Source organism: Euprymna scolopes, chromosome 16 (assembly GCF_053919585.1).
Source record: "Euprymna scolopes isolate OS-2025 chromosome 16, ASM5391958v1, whole genome shotgun sequence".
NCBI lineage: Eukaryota > Metazoa > Mollusca > Cephalopoda > Sepiida > Sepiolidae > Euprymna > Euprymna scolopes.
Window position 1 is genome coordinate 99910799 of NC_136497.1, and position 18208 is coordinate 99929006.

At 34.3% G+C, this 18208-nt stretch overlaps 1 long non-coding RNA gene across 1 annotated transcript in view; it reads left to right on the top strand.

The window, feature by feature from the left end:
• LOC145296272 (uncharacterized) overlaps positions 1-10469 on the top strand; it is a 71332-nt gene extending 60863 nt beyond the window's left edge. Inside the window, exons 2-3 of the long non-coding RNA XR_013869989.1 lie at positions 7424-7510; positions 9820-10469. This is a non-coding gene — a long non-coding RNA (uncharacterized LOC145296272). The remainder of the gene's footprint in view (positions 1-7423; positions 7511-9819) is intronic.
• The last annotated feature ends 7739 nt before the right edge of the window (positions 10470-18208 follow it).

Consider the following 18208-nt stretch of genomic DNA (forward strand, 5'->3'; position numbering starts at 1 on the left):
ATGTATAGATTGTTCGGGTGTGAGTAATCGTATTGTAATAAAAATAAATAATCGTTCAGATCGTTATTCAAAAAAGTCATGTATGTTTATATATTTCTATGTATAGGATTCACTCCTAAACTAATTTACTGATTTTGTAATTTTTCACATAACTTTCATGCTATGTTTTATATATGGGGACGGGCAGAATGTAGTAGTTCTCCGTGAAAGTTCAGATACGTTTAGTTCGTATGAAATTTTAATAATACGTATTAGAGAGAAATAATAAATATTTCTTAAGATACACTTCATTTGGAGCAGCTTAAAATGTTTTAGGGGGTGTTATATACCTGCAATATCCAATTTAAAAATTCACTTTTTAAAATTTTGCATTCAATATGGTCCATAATCATTAGACACTAATTAAGATAGGTTCGCTGATTTCAATTTCTTCTAAAATGCTTTTCAGCTTAAGCCTTAAATGTAAGACATTTGATAGAATCAAAATCATGTAATAGATTTGGATCAACATTGGAATAAGGATAATGTTGATTAGAATTATATCTTGATTATAAGTCTCGAAATTCGTATGAATATTGATTATTTTCATGAATATTAATTTGTATATATGTGTATATATAATATCAATTTGTTTTATTTCATGGCATGTATTCGAGATGAATGTATTAACATGCGATGATTAAAGGGATCACTAGCTGTGAGCTTGGCGTTTCGAGTTCGAGTTCTGTCGAGACGACTGGGTAATTTTCAATTCACTTTAACTATTACACCCTCTTTAGGTTAACGTGTAAGTTACACTTACCCGTCTACTTGATCGGGTAACCAGCTGAGGAGAAGGAAAACTCCGAAAAAGCACCAGTACCTATCTGATTATTAGGGCTAGGACAACCGAATATTCGCATTACCTTTTTTACTCTTGAGTATATAGCTGACACAGACATAGTTACTCAACTGAAAATCACAACAATGTATATAAAACATATGATATCAACAGATATATACTTGAGGGTCAAAACAATGAAAAGAACTGTTGTCATAACCCTACTGATTATTAAGACAATGTTTCTAGCAGTTTTTACTTACATAATATGGGCTCAGAATATGTTGTTGGTAATTGCACACAACTCCTCATCGCAAAGTCACCGTTCATTCTGAGATTATCCATTATTACAGAAAACAGAAAGATAGCAACTTTAATAATGTTATTAAACGGATACAAACCTGTCATGAAACAGAAATAGTCTATCGATATATATATATATATATATATATATATATATATATATATATATATATATATATATATATATATATATATATATAAAGAATAGAACCACGGGATACGGCATTAAAAATTAGTAACAAAACACAGTACAGTATATAATACATATGTAGATGATCAAATAACATTATAAATAGTACCGTATAGCGGGGCAAATACCGTAACAAGGGACCGGAAAAAACATCGTATTCCACATCGCAACCTGAAAAAACGTATCCTAGGGTCACCGTATCACGGTTTTTTTTATATATATTTCTTGACCGGCGGTAATCATGACACCCTGCACTGATGATTCCCGAAAGGATGAAACACTCGTGTCTATAAGTATAAAAAATAATTATAGTAATAATTATGTCAGCCTCTTTAAGAACTCGGTTCTTATTGTTGAGTAATCTAAGTTGAGGTTCAAAGTCAGTCACTTAAGTTTACATGGGCAGATCATGATGTCATAATCATCAGATCACTATCACCGTCTTGACATTTAAAAATAAATGTTTAAATTTGAACTGTATTTCTCGTGGTTAAAGATGGCCGTGTGGATTTGTTTCTTGCTAATGGAGTCAGAGATGGCTTCGTTATCGGGTTTGAATCTCCCGTGGCACCCCGCACTGATGATTCCCGAATAGATGAAACACTAGTATCTGTAGGTATAAAGAACGATAATAATTATAGGGATAATTATATATATATATATATATATATATATATATATATATATATATATATATATATATATATATATATATATATACTAGCAGTTCCGCCCGGCTTTGCTCGGGCCCTATGCACTGTTCATAACTTTATGTGCATATGTATATATTAAAAAGTGTGAATATTTACGGGAATGTCTCTCTATATAATAGGCTTCCTTGACTACAATAGAGAAAAGGTGGTAGAGACCGTAAACGTCAAATCTTTTTAACTTTGACCCCAATTTTGACCCCTTAACATTTATTGTTTTGGGCTCAAATTAACTTAAAATGTTTGACCCATGTCGAAGTAACCTACATCTAAAATTTCAAGTGTTTGAACCCAAAATTGACGGAAGAGTTTGGTAGAGTCTGCAACGGTCAACTCTATAAACTTTGACCTTTCGCCAGCCAAATTTTCGCCCAAAAACTAATTAGAAAGCTTGCTGCATATCTGAATACCCTTTATATAAAATTGGAAATGTTTAGACCCAAAATTAGCGTAATAGTTTACCGCAATAATAGGGAATTACATTGAAGGGTTTTTGCCTAATTTCGAATTGCTATGTTTAGATATTTGTTGCAGGCGATTTTGATAATATCCGGTAATATCTGCGCATTTCAGGAGGAATGTGGCTAAATGTTTCCCTTCAACATAAAAGGAAACATGAAATATGGTGACGGAGGTCTTTCGTCGGTTTAAGTATTTTATGTGTAGAATACGATCCGCCGTAACGATCTCCTTTTGTTCTACACAATCCTTAGATGTGGCGAAAAGAGTATTCCAACTGTGAAAGCCTTTGCACTTTACGATTCTTTGTGGTTGTATTCCGTTTGTCGATATTATTTCATAAAAAATTCACTCGATGAATTAATTACTCCTTCCGTTTCTACAAGTATTTGCAGCGTTCCCTATGAAATGTGGAGATATTACCAAAATCTCCTGCAACAAATATCTCAACCTGGCAATTAAAAATCATAATTGACAAAGACACCTTCAACGAAATACTTTATTATTAGGGAATAGCCATTAGCCATTGACACACCTTAGTCCCGTTAAAAAATTGAAAATTAACTCTCCAATGGTCTCCCTACTTGATACCTCGACACTCTTCTGCTTCGCCCACAAAATCCCAGTCACTCTTCCCTTTCTCCAGAAAACACTCAAAGAAACTCCTTTTACTCCCATATATAACTAATCTAAGCCTCTCTCCCCTAAACCAATCAGTCAAACAACAATGTCCTGTAAACAAAATAAAAGGCTGTGGGCTCGACAAATACCATATTACTTCAAACCGACTACTTATGCAAAGTTGCTGAATCGTGGATAGAACTTCCCTAAAATTTTCAGATGTCCGTCTCAAAGGGACTGGAGAATGCTCGAAGCAAATATTACGGTTGAGATTCCCCCTGTTAATTTTGCAAGACCCAAATCTGAGCACCCTAAGAAAAATTTGTTTTTGAAGGGTCTCCATCAGAATCCGCCTATCACTATATATGGCAGCATAACAAACATTCCCCTTGGATGTCTGTGGTGTGTCCCAGGATGGTCTCATCACTGCAATGGGAGAGTATTCCATGAGACACGACAGTGACATAGTGACTTCAGATATATTAGTTCTGGGTACTCAATCTAAGTTACTATGATTGTTCTCAGATTATCAAATTTGACAGTGAAAGGGTTGAGGGACGCCTCTCGTAAACTTTCAACCTCTTGGTGTGAATATTTATGTACAGGAGACTCACTTTATGCCAGGTGATTATAATTGTGTGCTCCTTAGAGACTTTCAGTTCTATTCAGCATATTCTGATGCCAACGGAAAGACGTCTTCTGGCTAACTAAGTGAACTTTGAATGCATCTTGTGACTCGGTATTTATAGATCCAGAAGGGAGACTGCACGTTTTGAATATTACCGTAAAAGATGTAGCATTTTTTACTTATTTAGGTTTATGCACCCACTAACCACGCTGAGTGGTGCTCTTTTTTATCGGCAGATTGAGTCCTACATGAATTCGACTCGACGGATAATTTTAACGGGGAACTGGTCTGTGGTCCTGGGTCCCGATTTAGATCGAGAGGGAAACTCTTCAAGGGCTACTAAATGGAGTGGGGATATAAAACTATTTCGGGATTTTATCGATGTTTATTCTTATAAATAAATCCCGGAATAAAACACCTCGTTACGTAGTATGGACTTGGACACGTAGACGCGGCTCCGATTCGGTGCAACGTCCGAGTTGCATCGATTGCTTAAGATTAAGGTAAGTCGATATAGGTTTTTAGATTGTCACACTTTCCACAATATTGTTTATTCGGATCAGAGGCTCGTTCGGTCCGGGTAAACGTATGACGGCTGGTTACTGAAATTTCAACATATCGTTGTTCGATCTGGAAAAATTCCAGGAACAGCTTTTACTAACCATAAAGCGAGAACTATCGGGAGGTGTAATTGGGAACAAATAGTGACATTTTATAAAAATAATTAGGTCCTTCATTGTCGATTACGGCCAATGATTCAATCTTAACTCTAGGTAGTGAAATCGACACTAGACACTAGATTAAAGAATGGGGATAACAGTAGATTTACTATGATTTCGGCTGAACTGGACTCCTTGGATAATAAGGAGGATTAGGGAATTTTTGCTGCGGCTCGGTTAAAGAGAGTTCCGAACGAGGAAACTAACATGGCCGCTTCACTGCGTGCAGAGAAGCGTCCATAGTCTACGGATCGACATCGCCAGTATCACATTGCCGGGGGGACATACCGTGACCCAAAACGACGGAATCTTTGAGGGTTTTCAATCTCATTTTCAGGATCTCTTTACCAGTGAGTCTGGTTTGACAATGGCTGAGTTCGGCGCCTATTTAGCCGACTTTTCTCGTCTTGAGGCGATCGAAACGTCTGGGTGACGAGGAAGTAGTCCTGAAGTTCTGTCCAGCCTGACCTCACGAATCATATTTAAAGCTGTTGTCCATTTTCATTGCCTTGCTAACCGTAATATATAAATCCTAATTTAGTAACGGGACTATACCTTAGTATTTTACACGGCGTATCGTTAAATTGCTACGTAATGATAAAAATTGTGGGATGGTATACGTCATTTGCGACCCTTAACAATGTTAAATACAGAGTTGAAGATGCAAAGTCTGCTACTCTTGTAGGTCGAAGCTTTTTAATTTGTCTAGATCAATTCTTCAGGGTCGTCTGCTTTCACCGATGCTTTATGTGCTTGAGTTGGAACTTTTCATTCACAAGTTTGGGGTGAATCTTGTTCTTTGGTGCATTATATTGCCAGGTGCTCACAGCGCAATTAAGTACACTGCCTATACCGACGATGTGACCGTGCCTGTAACGAGCAGTGCAGAGACTAGAGCCGCCATGGAAATAAGACGTCATGAACAGGTGTTGGAGACCCAAATAAACTACGATATGTCTGTGAGCTTACACATTGTTGCCTAAAAGAGTGTACCCTTTCAGGGATCTGTTGATTGGACAGATGACCTTGAAAGGTAATGGCGTCTGGCTTGGAAATATTGGAAATGTATTCAGACATGCAGCAAGCTTTTTAATAAGATTTTTGGGCGAAATTTTAGCTGCTAAAAGGTCAAAGTTTAAAGAGTTGACCTTTGCAGACTCTACTAAACACCTCCACTAATTTTATATCTAAACACTTGAAATTTTAGATGTAGGTTATCAGGACACGAGTCAAACTTTTTAATATGTATATAAATATATACAGATCTGGTCAAAATCATAAGACCACTTAAGAAAGTAAGCGTTTACACATATTATTGAATTTTTAATAAAAAAAATGGCTGAAACCATTACCAAAAGGGAAAATATGATAGAAAAAAAATGAAATCTGCTTCATTCGAAACCTTAACCCTGATATAATAATTATTTTTTAAAAAACAAGCATTTTCACCTGGTCAAAATGATAAGACCACTGATAATTTATCTAACAAAAGGCAATTATAAATTACTAAAAAGAGTCTCAGTATTTAGTATAGTCTCCATTATTATGAATTACTTCAAAAATTCTCTTCGGCAAGCTTGCGACTAATTTTTTTTATCAGTTATGAAGGAATTTTATCCCATGTACTGAAAACTGAATCAGAAAGTTCCTTTATCGAATCATACTTGGTCCCATCCTTGAACACTTCTTTTGCCATCCATCCCCAAAGATTTTCAATGGGATTGAGGTCCGGAGAACATACTGGATGATCTAATAATTCTATATTATTTGAAGAAAAGTATTCTCGTGCTTGTCGAGAAGTGTGTATCGCAGCGTTGTCTTGCTGGAAAATCCAATTTCTTCCGCACAGACGTGGACCTTCAGTCCTGATAGAAGCATTTTCAAGCATTGAAATGTACTTCAATGATGCTTGCCGGCCTTTCGCTACTTGCAACTTTAGGGTCCCAGCTGACGAGAAAGAACCTCAGATCATTAAAGACCCTCCTCCACTATGCCGAGTTGAAAAAGTCGAGATATTTAAAAGGCGTTTTAATTTGTATATATTTAAATACAACAGAAAAACAATAGATGATTCCATTTTGATGAAATTAATAAAATGTTTTGTTTTTTTTTAGTTTACGAGAGGCGTAAGCAATGCCAAAATATTGCCGCCTGTTTTTTTTATTGACCGCTACTTTTATTTTATAAACAAAAATCTTTGCATTATACTAATTAAGTAGCATATATATATATATAATATATGTGGGTGTGTGTGTGTGTGTGTGTGTGTGTGTGTGTGTGTGTGTGTGTGTGTGTGTGTGTGTGTGTGTGCTGATCAAACACTCCTTTATTGCGGCTACGTCATGCAAAATCTCTGTTCGTAGTGCGTTTACACTGCATGATGATGAATTTGGTTTGAAATGTAGGAGTACATATCTAGGTCGGTGCAAACAATGTTAATTTACTTCCTGCTTCTTGTCAACTAAATTGTTATTAAAAGATATTGTTAGATAAGATTCCTGGAGCCAGCCTTACAGGAATCAACAGATAGAAATAGATAACATACATACATAGATAATTAACTGACAACACTAGGCATATAACAGGGGTGAAAAAAAAATGAAAGTCCTTGCTCTTTTCAATCAATTTATGTAAATCTATTCAAGCTGAAAACAAAATTGTATTGGAATCATGCAAATGAATGCATGCAAGTGTAAAAGCCTTGAAGAATTGAAAAAAGAAAATTAAAAACAACAAAAAAACATCGAAATGGAATTTCCTTTCCCGCCAGAAAAAAAAACAAACAATATACACCATTTTTATTCCTGTTATTTTTTTAACAAAAACAACAAAAAATGAAAAAAATGAACAAAGAAAAAAATCTAAATTATTCACAAAACGGAGATAGTATTTTTTTAGTATAATTGGAATTTAATTTCTAGTTTGTGTATCGGAAAGGAAATTTGCTGAATATGAAATTTTGTTTCATTCCAGTCACATTCAATTGAAGAGAAAATGCATTCGTATAAACATGAAATACGAAGAAGGGAAATAGAAAAGAACAACATTAAAGGAACTAAGGTAGGTCGATGTGTTCGTCCGTTTTCTTCATATCATTTCATTATAATCCACAACACGTTGGGTCACATCCACTAATACTGTCCATTCTACTTTGATTTTGATTTCATTTCAAGATTCATAACGGTTGAAAATCTTTTAAGACATTCTCCTTGTACAACTAAAACATTAAGAAGTCCTACTTATATATTAACTAACAACTAGCAAAAGTACCCGTCGTTGACTGGGTTCAAAAACAGCCTACAGAAAATGGACTCTGGTTTATGAAAGTATGATAGGTTATGAAAAGGAAGGGTTGTAAAGAGATAGCTTCGAATTTTGGGGTATCAAAACCAAAGCAAAATATGATGAAAGTAAAAATAAAATAGATAAACCCCATAATTTATTATACCATACCTGTTCACACTGAAACATTTATCACAATATTCTGTGGATCTATATTAAAAAAAACTTGTTAAACTTTGTGACATATTTCCATTCTATGGAGGTCAGGTGCGAACGAACACCCCATAATTTTATTATACCATCCCTATTTAAGTTAAAACATACTTATCAAAGTATTCTTATGTACATTTATATCAAAAACACTTGTAAACGTTTTTTTTTAATTTTTAAATTTCTTATTTCCATACTTTGTGGACCAGGCGCGAACGCAGACCTCGCAATTTTAATGAACCACCGTTTTGCCAGATCAAACATACCCATTCCTGTGTCTCGAGAGATCTTCTATCATTATATGTGATCATTTTTTAAAATAGTCAACCATATAGGAGCCTATTCGTGACCACACACATACACACACACATTCAGCTTTATATTATAGGTATTATTATTCACGCATGTCATTATAAGTGATCGCGCACTGATAATAACCGGTAGGGTTCCCTGGGGTCTCTGTGACGACAAGTACTACAGATTTCCAGTACTCCCCGCCTCTTTCGAGAACCATTGTTAAGCATTTTTGCGTTATCACAATGGTCGTCTTTCATTATGTTTTAGCTGACAATTACCTTTTTTGCTAGCAATTGCCATTTTTTTCTTGAAATATGAATAACAATAATTTCAGGATCCCATTTCTTTCCATATTTTTAGCGGAGGTCAGGTTGGTCCTATCCCTCTATTATTATTGGCTCATATGGAGCTTTCACACAAGTCAACAAACGATCGGTTTGGAGACCTGTGGTGTTCTCTGGAAGCTGAGTGACAACAAGTCTCCCCAGACGTCCAGCTCTCTCCACCTCCTTCGATAGACCTTGCAGATAAATCTGCGTCATCGCAACAGCCTCATACCATTGATTTCTCGCTGGTAGTGGGCATTGGTTTATACTGGAATTTGAGTAGCACTAAGCCTCCCCACGATCCCAGTTCTCTTCACGCTTGTCCAGCGGAGGTCTGGCCAGCGCTCTTTCCTCGGTCTTTCCATCCTCCTTGACCCTTCTCGGCTCTTTGGTATCACTTTTCTATTGGGGAGAGACAGTGATGAGACAATGGAGGGATGCATGATGGTGGTGAAGAACTTGTTGTTATGCAGCTTCTGAGTTCTTCATTCCCTGCAACGCTTCTTTGTTATATTGTCTTGTGTTATTCCCCACATTCTAGGGCTTTCCTTAATATTTCAGCCGTTTTCTTTATCGTTAGTCGTTGTACATTTGCAGTTATTCCTCCGATTCCAATTTCTGCCATTCTTTTTTCGAAGTTTTTCAGAATTGTTCCTAGTGCTCCTACTATTACCTGTACAATTTTGATTTTCTTCATCATCCAAATCCCTTTTAACTCTCTGGCTAGCTCTGTGTATTTGCTTCGTTTCTCCTTTTCTTTTATACTCACCCTGTGATCAGCTGGGACTGCAAAGTCTACGATTTGACAGGATTTTTCTTTCTTGTCAATTATTACGACATCTGGTCTTCTTGCTTGGATGGGTTTGTCCGTCTGTATGTCCATGTCCCATGGGATTTTGTGGTTCTCGTTTTCGAGTGCTGTTGCGGGTTTATGCTTGTACCATTTGTCTGTACGCTCAAAATACAGTCGTTTGCACAATTCCCAGTGCACCTCCCTTCTTCTTCTTCTTCTTATTATTATTATTATTATTATTATTATTATTATTATTATTATTATTATTACTACTATTACTATAATAATAATAATAATAATAATAATAATAATAATAATAATAATAATAATAGTGTTAGAAATTTGACATTTACATCATGCCCCCTATTGTATTTGTTTTGGACCAATCAAATTGGCCGATTGTATTTGCTGCGAGATTCGCTTTGGCAGGCTTTTTGCATTGTGTGCCTCTTCTTTTTCAGTTCCACTCAAGCAGCCGTACAATACGGATGAAACCGAGTTCCACAAGAAACAGCCATGATGAAGGACTGGAACTCCAACGCTCTGAATGAGGATCATTGCGCGCTTCCTTCTGTTCGTCTCCTTGAGACTTTTATTTAAGCCTAAATAATTAGGCTCAATAATTATTATTGATGTCCGCCAGAGACTTTTAGGGATGAATTGCCGATCTATTATCAAACACTTTTCCTTACATGAACATTAATTATGAACTTCTGTAATATCCTCTCAATACGAGAACTGAATATTTTCTTCATCATGCCGACCCCCTTAAAACGGCTGTAAACTCATATCTTCGCAGACAGATGAACCTGCTTAAAGTTCCTGTTGAAGATGAAAGACTATCACCTTTCGAGGTTGTTAAAAGTTCTGTTTACAGACGCAAAACGGACATTTCCTTTTGCAAACAAGGATCTTATAAAGTGTGTATGAATTTTAAGGAAGGACTTGTGTTTATCTTATTTTGCCACTGTCATGGAGCGAAAAGCAGTTGAGATAAAAAAAAATTACAATAGAGGATTATAGACATCTTATTATGTTGGTGCAAAATATTCTGCTGATTTGTAGAAGGGATGTAATTTATTTTATAATTAATTTTGATTATTAAAACATCATGCAATTTTTCTGCTTTTTTTTTCAATATTCTCATCCATGTTGACCTTCACGAGACAACAGATGAGGAATCATCTTCCATCATGATAATGCTCATCACACACAGCATTACTGACCAAAGATCTCCTAGGAGAATTTGGTTGGGAAATTTTGCCGCATGCTACATATTCTCCTAGCCTAGCTCCGTTAGATTATCACATATTTCGATAGTTACACAACCATTTAGATGGTCTTAGATTAACATCAAGAGAGGGTGTTAATATTTATATATGAAAGCCTGAATAATTTTACAAGCGAGTCATTTACTTATTATGACAAAAGGAATCAAGTTATAAAGGACAAAAATCGTTATTGTCATGAATAAAGATACAAAAAACAGTTTTATATTTTCAAGATGAAATTTTAAATTGTCAAAAATGTTTGCACCGACCTATATATTATTATTATTATTATTATTATTATTATTATTATTATTATTATTATCTAATTTGCATGTGTGTTTTTAATGCGTACATACACGCGTATGTAAATAAGATGATGACTATGACGAAAGAAAATCACTCTTTCTCTGAATATGTACAAAGAAACTAAGAAATATTGAAGAGTGTTTTAATCAATATAGAGCTAGAAGAAGATGAAAAAAGCATAGATGAGAAAGAAGTGGGTGACTTGTCAGTTAATTATAAATTCAAACAGAGTTTCTGAAACAATAACTCAGTTTTAGAACGAAAGTATATTTTAGCGTTTATTTTGTGTTATAGTACATAGGAAAAATCCTTGGGAAAATAAATGTTGAGTGAATAAACATTTGTTTCCCAAAGTTGTTTTTAGCCTATATACTTTAATGACATAAAGCACTAAAATATTCCTTAGTTTGGGTATTGAATTTTTTCCCGTTTTCATTCCACTAATCAAGTGTAATTTGTTAACAGAAAGAATCAACTATCACTCACTCCTCTGTCTACAAAGTTCTCTCTCCGCCCCTTTGCTCTTTTTCTCTCACTCTACAGTCCATCCCTTTTTCTCCTCCTCTCTCTTGCTCCTCCTCTCTCATTGTATATTATTCACCGATATCCTAATATTTTTAATATCATTGTGCACACTTAAGGAGAGAGGGGCCCTCTTTTCCAGTGTGACTTTTTAATCGTTTTTGTTATCAAATTCACATAGTGTGGTCGTATATACGAAAATCCTGTATGAAAATTAAATAGTAAAATAATAAATCTCTTCATTTCTATATTCATAAGGATAATACAAATATAAAGAAATTTATTGTAGTAATATCATGGAACTATTTTCATACGTACAATTACTGTAACCTATTGGTGTAGAAAGGAAGAAACCCGGTTTAGGACGCTTGAACATGAGTTAATCAACGCGTGCCTCTTATGTTCAATAAATCATTAGTCAAATAACAATGTCTCTGTTACAATCTTTAAAACAGCGTTATGACATAGTGGCCGCTTCGGATGTAACAAAATATTGCCATTTGCAATAACAAGCAAAAATATTTCGACTACTATTTTTTTCATAACTTACATAAAGTGTTTACTGTTTATCCACAACGTATCGTAACGATATTTCTTTTATGGGTTGGAAAACTCCAAATCTGGCATAAACTTTAAAACTTTTTAAACAACATTGGAACTATATTTTATTCTTAAAATAAAAGCAGAACAGCTAATAAACTGCATTTTATTATAAATCGGTAACGAGGGACTAAAAATGCTGCATATGTGATCGTTGATGGAAGAAAAATGTTCTCCTGAACTTATTTTTTATAAGTCCATAGAGCAGCTAGAAGCAAAAAAAAAAATCAGAGTCAATCAGTTAAAACGAATGTCTTATAAACAGAAACAAGAAGAGTAACTAGATGATTTTGTATACAGATGTAGACAACTCACACTTTCTCCGAGATGATCTGTAGTGAAAATGGTGTCAGTACAGACTGAGAAAAGCTCAAAACATGCCTTCCCCAACTTGTAAGAAACAACTGCAAGAATTCGTAGATCTGATCACATACTTATCACCGTTCAGTCTTGACCTGGCTGACAAAATACATACACTAAGATGACTGATTGATTAAATTGGTTCGTTTTTTGAAAGTAAAGGAAAAAGTCATGTCTTGGCCAATAATTAATACACTGTGAACATTTAAAGTGCATTTCTGAGATGATTTTGATGCAGTTCACTCAATTAATCTGCCCGAGCCACCAGTTCCAGACCGGACCTGGGCCTGCAGCGCACGAGCATCACGGTGAACTTTGAGAGATGCTGGAATACTACCGTTATATTAGAAATCAACTCGTTTTTAGTGTTAAAGTCTTATGATAACTATAGTCGAAACTTAATGGCCACTTTTATCAAAATGAGGAAAAACCCTTTTTGTACGAAATGAACAAAAAGTTACATGAAACTCTCGATAGAAAATAATATTACAAAATTATAATTATTTCCTTGAGAATTGGAAATGCGACGGTTTTATTTTCTTTTAGAAGTATTTGACATGAAAATGCGTTTAGCTTAAAAACGTTAAGTAAAAATTTAAGTTTTGTTTTTAATTTTTTCTTTTAAATTAGGTTTAAATTTAATTTAAGTTTTGTATATTTTAATTGCGATCTGTTCTAAATGTTTTCATAACACTGATTTTTTTTTAGTGAACATGCGTGTTTACGTAGGCATTACAATTATTTAATGCAAGTGTTGATTGTCAGATCTTTCTGTTTGGAATTCGATGGAAGTTATGTATCAATCCATTTACTTCAACAACCTGCAACCATAGAGAAAGTGTTAGAACCTTCAAAGTCATATATAACTTCTAAATAGAAGCAGAACACAAAGTTTATATTGAAAACTTGCTTGTCCCAGAGATGTCTGTAAGGTTCGGTATTTTTAATCACCGTCTTGTATACGTCGCATATTGCTGTATTTTGTTTGTTTTCAGTGTATTGTTAATTGATGAAGACATCTGCGCGTTATTAATTGGTAAATACGTCTAGTCGAAGAAGGCAACCAAAAGGACAATAACAGAACATGGGTAGAATAAAGATGGCTTTATGAGTGAAACGTTGTCCGTTCTAATTGGCTCGATAAGTTCACTAAACGCAGCTGTCACTTATGAACGACGCTATAAAAACAATAAAATACAATAACTATGAAAACAAAAGGAAACAGAAAAAGGTCTTACCGTTATTATTGTTATCATTGTTGTTGTTGTTGTTGTCGCAGTTGTGATATTTTAAGAAGACAGAATTAAAAGAAATGAAAGAAAAGATTTAATTATGTTTGAGACAAAGCTGTCCTTTTGTTGAAAACCTTGAAGGCCAATCGATAAAATAAATTATTAAAAATAAATAAATACAAGTGCAAAGAGATTAGCCCGGGGATGATAAACACCAGGTATTAAATAAGAATAATAATCAAGATGGTGACGAAATGTAGGTCAAGAGTGTTAATAGACGTTGTTTTTTTAATACGACTACGATTCTTTTGATAACTTAAGTTGTTGAGACGAGAACGACAGTATAAACATATTATTATTATTTTGAGGTATGCCGGTTTAGTGATGTGTGAAAAACAATTTTCAAAATTACGTTGCAAATCGAGAGAAAATCGAAAAAGGCAACATTTGATAAACAAGGTGATTCGACGTTCTTTTTTCTTCCCCTCCCTCTAATCCAACTCGGGAACTGACTGCATCTGTAAAGCAGAAGTGTTTCAGGAGAATGTCGACATTTACCACAAATAAATTCTAATCTATAAAAGAAAACGTCTTGGTTTCTGATTCCTCATTTTGCTGAAACACCTTTCGCAGTTGGAGACCAATAAAGAGTGGGCATAACATTAGACAAGTTCAAATTTTTACAGTATTTTTTTTGCATTGTTGTATCTGTTTGTTTTTTATTACTCTGTCATGAAACTGACATACAAACGTTGGGAGATGTTTATCTCACACACTCCAAGTATTCCCTGTCATATTTCCGATTTCAGCACAAATTATTGAACATATCTTCAAAATTATATACAAAAACTATATTTCTAAAAAATTACGTACTTGCTTATATTACAAAATATAGGACTCGTATAATGATTATCATTTTTCATTGGTGTAATTATATTAATATTGATTTGGAACATAGTGTAGTATCTGCTCTTATATTACATTTTGTCTTTTCTGACACATTTTGCATCACATCAATATGCGATTTGAAAGCTGCAAAAGCAACCGCTCCACTCGTATTACGTGAAAGCTTTACTAGGCATTTGATTAAAGTTGAATAGTTTAGGACATCTTGTTTGGGTTTCAAGAAAATAAATCAAAATCAATTACATAAAACCTGAGTTTATGATGGGGAATAGCGCAAAAATGTCGAAATAATGTTCCTATTACCTCTCTATGGGGGTAATGTTAAACGCAATGTCGTTTTTTTATGTGGATAACATTCAACTGTACACAAAGACTGGACTTGAACAAAAAATAAAAATTGCATGTTTTGAAGGAATTCTTAATCTTCTAAAATAGGTTTTTAATCAATTGATTATCAAAATGATTGACATATCGTAAAACATATCTAAAATATTCGCTTTTTTACCTGAGTGTATTTAACATTATGTTTAGTGTTTTTAATAGTTCGAAATATTTGTACATGTTTGAATCGCCATTTCCAATGGACAGAAACAAAATGGCGGTTGATTTTAAATCCGAAGAGAAAGTAAAAAAAAAAGACGAGAAAAGTACAGACAAAGATTACAAGGAAACAAAAACAATATTGTTTTTATTAAGAAATAACTAAAGAAATAACCGTTATTCTATATATATATTCTATATATATAATCCCTTTCAAAGCCAAGATCCTAGTGAATATTAAGAAATAATTTAACAAAAAGAAAGAGGAAGAGTTAGCGAAAGTGAGACCATTGAGTGCTTTAAACTTGTAAACTTTTGATGAGACAGGAAGGCACATCATAGTTGGTTACACATTTACGGGTAATCAGCTGGGAGTGCCTGAGGGCGAATCAACTTTCTATCATCAGTTACTCTGGAACAAAGACTAAGGGTTTAGGATTTCCGGTCGAAGTTAATATATTAACTAGTCAGAGTTGTCTGCGACAGTTTTGAGATTCGGTAATTTGAAACAATTTTCGACGTGTACATTGAAGCAGATTAAATTCAAAGTCGACCGAGCAGATAATGAGATGACAAATTATCTCATTTCGGGATTAGTGAGGCCGGGAACTTAGCTAAGATATGAACACTAACATGTCAGGATCTATTTTCTGCGACGATATCTCACACACGCACATACTAAGCACAACTGATTTATACAAAATTGATATGAGTGTGTGTCTTCTGTTTGAATTCTGCATTACTTTTGTTTTTTGAATGCTTGTCAACCAGTACTCGCATCCTCAAGACAATGACACAGCCAGAACAAAAGCGGAGGGGAAGAAAAGCACGGCACAGGAGTATTGAGGCTCGGCGATTGTTGAGGGGACGAGCATATGGTCTTTCAAAAAGTACCAAATGAAAAAAACACAAGAAAAACTAAAACAATAAAAGAGAAAAGTGTGCAGAGGAGATAAAAAGGCAAGAAAGAAGTGAAAGAAGAAAGAAAGAGAGAACGAACAAAGAAAGACTAGAAAGAATGCTCAATATAAGAAAAGAGGGATGAAATAAAGATAAACGTGCCAAATAGATATCTTAGAAATTACCGAAGTTTCGACGACAACTTAGGGAATTTGGGCAAGGTATGAATATGATAAAGTGCGGAGACAAATATTTAGAAACCCCGACTTTTTCATCAGTTAATTTTTGCAGTTTTTTTTTTATTTGTATCCAGTTTTCAGATAAAGAACATCAACCGCCACCACGACGATCACTACCACCACCACCACCACCACCACCACCACCACCACCACCACCACAACCTTCTTCTTCCTCTTCTTTTACTATTTAGTAAATAAGCCTAATTTACCGGTCCCGTTCTCTATTTGCAGTCTTATTACTCCCACAAAAATCCATAGACTTCTACAACAAACCCTAACTCAGATGGTAACGTATACCACCCTAAAGATTGAAAGACTAGTAAATAAAAATTTATTCATCGGTTCTCCAGTTGCACTATTTCTTCCTCCGCATACACACATAAAAATAAAATTTGCAACAACAGCAACAACAACAACAACAACAACAACAACAACAAACAGTAAAAACAACAAAAAAGAAACTACAAACAAGCATATGCTCTGTTAATCGAGCGTTCATATAGCTCCGTGATGACACGATTCTGGAACTTCCATAAGCACTAAATTTCTTTTGGTGCCTCTTCTGTTATTAGTAGCAAAATAAATTTTAAAAAAATTTCTAGAAACAAGGATCGGACAATGAAAAAAGAACAAGAGAAAAGAAAGCAAAATAAGAAAAGAAAATATGAAAGAAATTGCGGAAGAAACGCAAATGTGTTGCAAAATTAATCGGTTCTAATTTACCTGATGTCCATTTTGGTTGGTGTTATTTTCATTTGGAATATTTTTAGCCAATATTTCAAGTGACCAATAGTTTGTCTTCAAGCAAACATGGTGTTGTTGTTTTTTTTAATAATAAATGCGGTTGATTTGATGTGATCGCAAAACTGGCGTTTTATTGTTTTTTATTTGTTTTTATTCTTGTTATGCTTCTTCCCAACAATCACCCCTCCTTCTTCTTCTTCTCCTTCTTCTTCTTCTTCTTCTTCTTCTTCTACGATGACTTCACCTTCTTTTCTAATTTTTCTCCTTCTTTCTTCGTTTAACATTCTTCTGCTATTTTTGCTATTCTCATCATTATCTTCATCCTTATTTTCCTCCTCCTCCTTTCTATTTCTTCTACTTCTCGCTCTAATCAGTCTTCTTTTCTTGAAAAGATGCACGTGAAGAAGGTCGACTATTACACTGGACGAAAACGAGAAAACGGCGTAGAAACAGAATAGTTCTATGCCTCACCTCAAAGAATGTTCATATTTTTATCCTAATTATAAAAGTTTGGTCGGTTATGAAAGTGCTTTGTTTTATTGTAAAAAGAAAAGAAAAAATAAAGAACATAAAAATTATGATGATGATGATGATGATGGTGGTGGTGGTGGTGGTAGCAGTAGCAAATTTCTAGATTAACACTCTCAGCTAGCCCATCCCAAGTAAGCTTCTACTCTTTTAGGTGATTACGTGTGAACAGCTTAAAGAAACTGTCGCGGCTTGCTTTATTTTTTATTCATTTATTTATTTCAGTTCGCGATCATAACTTTTTGTTGTGGAAAAAAATGAGTTATTATTAAAGTTATGTGCCCTATGCCAATTCACTAAAACAGAAAAAAAACGAGTTTTCATTTTTTAGGCGATTATATATAAACAACCTCAAAAAAACTTAGCTGTATAAATAAAATAAAACAACAAAAAATCAGTATCGCATATAAATTTAATGTAGAAAGGTTATCCTTTCGAACCAGACTGCGTTTCAAGGACATATAACTATTTTTTTAAATTTTGATCGTGTTAACATTCCTGATGAAACTTTAGAGATTATACCTGTAAATATTGTATGTATGAAGATAAATTAAATCATATGTAAAACTCACGTTAAACATAGAAAACATGATTGTGCTGTTTTGGCCGTTCACGCCGATTTTGTATTGAATCTGCTATTATTCTCACATAACACGAACAACAAACCAGTTAATTTTAATACTGTCCCCTAGTGTTCCATTG